The sequence below is a fragment of the Lissotriton helveticus genome, chromosome 2_1 (genome assembly GCF_964261635.1).
Source record: "Lissotriton helveticus chromosome 2_1, aLisHel1.1, whole genome shotgun sequence".
Taxonomy (NCBI): Eukaryota; Metazoa; Chordata; class Amphibia; order Caudata; family Salamandridae; genus Lissotriton; species Lissotriton helveticus.
Window position 1 is genome coordinate 2,045,615,743 of NC_136059.1, and position 6,000 is coordinate 2,045,621,742.

The window sequence follows — 6,000 nt, forward strand, 5'->3', positions numbered from 1 at the left end:
AAATCTAGAACAATCATTTGGGTGAGTCTAGGTCTTGCTGCAACACGAAACCGAGTTTTGAAATCTGTACAAGAAATAGAGTATTTGGAGGAGAAAGAACCAAACAGTACAGATATTTTGAAGACAAACATGTTGGATACATACTATCCAAATAGAAGTAGTCATCTTGAGAACGTTTGTCTCTATGAAGTTCTGCAAACCTATACTTTTAAGAGGAACATCACAGAAGATATCAATAAAGGTGTATATGCTGTAATTGGATGTGAAGGATGTCTGGGGAAACAAAGAAAAGACCATTTGATTAATCATCGAAAATTGAGTTGTGAATCTCCTGACAAAAGTGAATTTTACTATTTAGCTCTTTTGCAACTCTTTAAGCCATGGCGTACGTAAGAGCAACTACTTGGAGATTTTCTCAGTTATGAAAATTCGTTCAATGCAACCAAGGATACCATAGAATGTCCTGTTTTTTCAAATTATCTGCAAATGTTGAACGAGGAAATACAGCAAGAAGCTTCAATTGCAGCAGAGATTGCTAGAGACAGTTCTCAAGACAGTCAGAGTTTTCCTTCATTGAGTCAGGATCCACTAGGAGGACCAATTATCCAAAATGAAGCTGCTACTGCAATGGATGAGGTGGAAAGAGCCATGGAACAAGCTCAGGAGGATGTAGTTAACTTAGAAGATTTGGAAAAAGAACTAAACGTTGAGCAGAGACAAATATATGACGAAGTCACAGAACAGATTGAGCATGGTTTATGTCATGAGAAAAAAGAGTGCTCATGTACATCATTTATACCTGTCCGACTACGTGAGTGGAGAAGCAAGAACTGGAAAAAGTTTTCTGATTAAAGCAATTGCAACTTATCTGCAGAAAAGAACGGAGTCATCGCTGTCTTGTGCTGTTACCGCTCCAACTGGGTTGGCAGCACATAACAATAAAGGGATTACTTCACATCGTTTATTGATGCTGCCAGTAGAACATGATAATAATTTACAAAACGACAAGCTATCTGGAGAAGCTTGTTGTGAAGTTTCAAGAGTCCTAAAGAAAATGAAACTTCTTATCATTGATGAGGTAAGCATGGTGTCAAATGTAATACTTGCTTTTGTGCATTTAAGAATGCAAGACATTCTTAAAACAGAGTATGATGTGTTATTTGGAGGCAAACACATCATTGTTTTTGGAGATCTACTTCAGCTAACTCCAATGAAAGGACAACCAGTGTTTAAAATGCTCACGCATGAAGATACCAGGAAGTGCTTAGGAAGCATTGGAAATGTTAACATATGGTTACATTTCAAATATGCAGAACTGCTTCAAAATATGCGACAGGCAAAGGATGAAGATTATAAAAATATTCTACAAGATGTAAGAATTGAAAAAGTAAGTGAGCATGGCAAAGAAGCATTACATGCACGATTAATTTCAAATTTGTTTCCAAACGAAAACATTCTCCCAGAGAATATTTTTAAGAAAATTCCTGAAAACAAATCTGTCATATGCTTGATGCCAACTCTGCAAGAATGTTCAATCGTCAACAACAAAATGTTAAAGTTAGAAAATCAATAGATTGTGAAAGTGGAAGCTATTGATAAAATAGAGCATGAAGGAGCAACTATTATTTTGTCAGAAAAGTTGAAGTCAAAATTGGATTCTTTAGAGAAGACCATATCTAAAACTGCTGGTTTGGAAAAGACTCGGTATGCATCTTTAAATTGTCGTATAATTTTACGACGGAATTTACATGAGGAAAGAGGTTTAGTAAATGGAGCAATGGGTCATGTTGTTGATTTTGTGAATTACCGAAATAGAGATGGAATTGAATTCATAAAAAGAAATTAAATGTGACGGTATTGAAGAAGTACAACAAATCAGTCGCTCTGCTCGATTTTTGCTTTTGAAAGATTTATATGTCCGCCGAAAACAGTTTCCTGTTTCTTCGGCATAAGCGGTGACTATTCATAAATCTCAAGGTTTAAGTGTAGATAGTGCTTTGTGAATATTGGAAGTTCTGTGTTCAAGGAGGGTATGGCATATGTTGCTTTAGCTCGAGTCAGAACTTTAGCTGGATTGTACTTGATTGATTTTGATGAGACAAAGATTAGTGCAGATCTAAATTGTGTAAAAGAATATAATAGGTTAAGAAGTGAATATGCTCCAAATTTACCTCAATATCCTCTATTTGAAAAGCGTGTAGTAGGCCGAAAAAGAAGACATGAGAAATTGTAGTGAAGTTGTAGCAAAAAGAAAAAAAGTAGATGAACCAGTAATTGTAAGCAGAAAGGAAAAGGATTCAGTTAAAGATGTTGTTGGATTTCAGTTTGAAAACAGATCTGGTATCAACTGCTATGCTAATGTAGTGGTTAATGTTTTTTTTTCTCCAAACTGTACAAGACCAGATTGTTGAAAATCGTGATCAAAGATTTTGTTGTTTGTTGAATTCTGTGTTAGAGAAATGTAGCAGTGATAGAACAAAAATACAAAGTGTTTCTGAAATTCGAAATGTTTTAGACATATGTTCTAGTCTAAATCAATTTTCACAGAATATTCAGCAAGATTGTCAGGAATTTCTAATGTATATGCTTGTTGTATTGCAAGATGAAGTTGTAGATGTAGAAAATCTGTTTGGCCTTTCTTATAAATGGCCACATAACTGCGACAATTGTTCCTTTTCAAGTACTACTATAATAGACACTGAAAGATTTATATATTTGACTTTACCAGACTGCAAATCAGTGTCTTTTAATAATCTAGTTAGAGAAGCAAATCAAAACATGGTCTGTACTCAATGTAAATCTGCAATGCTATCAACATTATTTATACGAAGATATGGACAGTCTGTAATTTTAATGTTCCAACGATGTAGACCTGATGGAACTAAATTGACAACTTTAATTAAAAATGTTGTGGCTTCTCAATTATCAATTTCAGGAAGAACCTTTGCAACTGCAGCAATTATTTTCCATGATGGTCCTTCGACAACATCAGGACATTACACAGCTTATTTAAAATGTCCAAAAGGCTGGACACACTGTAATGATACTCAATTGACTTTTAAAAAACGTTTGCCTTTTGACTTTCCAAATTCCTACCTAGTGTTCTTACAACCGAAATTTTAGGAAAGGTAATTGGCCATTGAAGATTGGAGCAGTTAATAAAACTTAGTTTGCTGTTCAAAATTACTTTGTGAGTGAGAGTGATCAAGATAAAAACTTGTAGTTGTCATAGAGGTAGTGTAAGTGTATCACATAGTGAGTGATATGAGTATTATAGGAAATGTTAATCATGAGTAAGCCAGAGGTGGAAATATAACTATTGTTTCATGATGTAAAAGATGTTGGAGTTTTTCTTTCAGAAACTCGGGTAAATGGAAGTTTAAGAATACTATTGAGTAATTTCCAAAGGAAAGGACTTCCCATATACTATTTGGCCTCGTGGAAAAGTAAGTGGATCTAAAATGAGTTAAGATATGTTTTTTCTAAGTTTTACATTATTTATTAAAACGTTGCATGGGTTTTTTAAACACAATCTTTTTGATTGTGGTTTTTTTTGCCCGCTGTCATATGATGAGTAGTATTGAACTCACTGTTTTTAGTGAAATTCAATATCTTCTGAGAACAGCAAAAATAAACCATATAACATGTTGTACAAGTTATTTTGTATTTTGTATTGTAAAATATATATTATACTCTCCTTGTCTCACGCTCACTCACCTTTACCCACCCTCTATCACCCCTCTTTCCTCAACCTCACTGCCCTTCTCCCACCCTCCCTCACCCCCGTTCTCTTACTCCGGTTCCCTCACTTATCCTCTTTACCCATCCTTAACTCCCCTTCCCATCACTCTCCTCCCGAACTCACCTTTTCCCAGTCCCTCTGGTTCACTTCCCTTCCCCTTTTTCCTTCCTCCTGCCATCTTGGAGACCTCAAAGAACAAGGCCCCGAGCCTGGATAGTGTTCCGGCTGATCTTTATAGATTTTCCCCTAAGCTCTGGGCCAAGGTACTTACAAATGTTTTCTCGGCTGCAAATGGCGATACCATCCCCATTACCTGGGCCACATCAATTATTGTGCCAATCTTTAAAAAAGGCCAGCGAGATGATCCGGGGTGCTATAGGCCCATTTCCCTCTTAGACTCTGCAATCAAGATACTTGGCAGAGTCTTACTATCCAAACTAAGAGAATATATTGAGAATAGTGGGGGGTTATCGAACATTCAATATGGCTTTAGAGCCAAGAGGGGTACCCTGGAACAGTGTTCCAACCTGCAAATGCTAATCGCTAAATATACGGTAGCCAGGGAGGAGTCGTTATTTTTGCCGTTTATGGACCTCTCCTCTGCTTTCAATTTAGTAAATAGGGCCAAATTATGGAAAATTCTCTTGGAGATTGGGATAGACAAGTCGCTGGTTAACTTTATGGTGTCCCTCCATCAGGAACTGTTCGCCACAGTAAGGGTCGCCAACGAGGGGAGGTGCACGAGCCGTTTTAAATCTGTGTGAGGAGTGCGTCAGGGCTGAATTTTTGCCCCCCTCCTCTTTACCATCTACATTAATGGCTTAGGTAAACATCTAGAGTCAGTGGAGGGGATGTCCCGCGTGTAGGAGGAGCAAGTATACCGGCGCTCCTATACGCGGACGATGCAGTCCTGATAGCTCGCACCGGGGTGGGCCTCCAGCGTCTGTTGGATTTATTTGGCACTTTTATGGACCAACTGGACCTAAAGGTAAACGCCAAAAAATCTCACACAATGGTGGTTGGCCATCATAGGAATAAGCGAAAAATCAAATCTTTCTTTTGAAAAGGGGTTGTGGTCTCTAGGGTTGCTGTGTTCCCTTACCTGGGGGTTCTTTTTGATGAGAGGGGTACGTGGGGTCCCCAGGTGAGGGCTAAGGGTATATCGATTGCTAGATCAACGTCGGCCCTCATGGGGTTCTCAAAAAGGTTAGGGGCGAGGCCCATGGAGGCCCTGTTAAAGGTCTATAATACTAAATGTATTCCAATTGCAGTGTATGGCTCACCCCTTTGGGGCTACACATCTATCGAATTGATCCAGAGAGCGGAGAATAGATTCTTGAGATACCTCTTGTCCATCCCGCAGTCCACACCAACCTTTTCAATTCATTGCGAGGTTGGTTTGGACTACGTAACCAACAAGCTCAACTTGGCACCATTAACATTCTGGTTAAAGACCTGGCTCAACTCTGAGCTAACGCTCAATCATGCTATTTAGTCTGATGTCATGTCACTGGACCATGTTAAGAAAATACCTTGGTTGGAATATCTGAGAAACACTTTTGCCCAGCTAGGCCGCCCTAAACTCTTCGCATTACCATCTAGTATTAAGCAGGAGGACGTCAATTGGATCAAAACACATTTTATGGAGAGGTTAAGATTGGCTCTTGAGGAGCAGGAATTGACAAATCCCTCAGTAAGAGCTCATTACATGTTAATAAATTCCCCCTCTCTTGAGCCATATCTCATGATTGTAACTAAACCCCTGCATAGATTTTTACTGATTAAATTTAGGTTCAATTTGATCCACTTTTTGCTGGGTAGCTATCAAACATGGTCAAAACCAGAAGAGGGCCCACACTGTTCTTGTGATAAATTTTCACAACAGGATACAATGCATTTTATTATGTTTTGTGGCTTATACTCGGACATCAGGCAAAAATATCTGGCACCAATCCTGAGAGGCTGGCTTCATTCAGGTGAGGCCCGCTCTAGCCTATCTTCAGTCTTTGAATAGTACTTGCATTATATTTTGTGTGGCCAGTTTTCTGGTGGCAGCAACTAGAATTAAAACAAATACTGTGCATTTTTAATTTGACAAAATGAATTTTTTCTATTCTAATGCACTATTTAAGCTGCGTATATCATGGATAGATGAATCTCAATTAGAATTAACCTGAATACTGCGCTTAATAGCATAATGCATTTTTCTATCCTAATGTATTATTTATGCCATGCATGGTCAGAGGTATGCACTTACT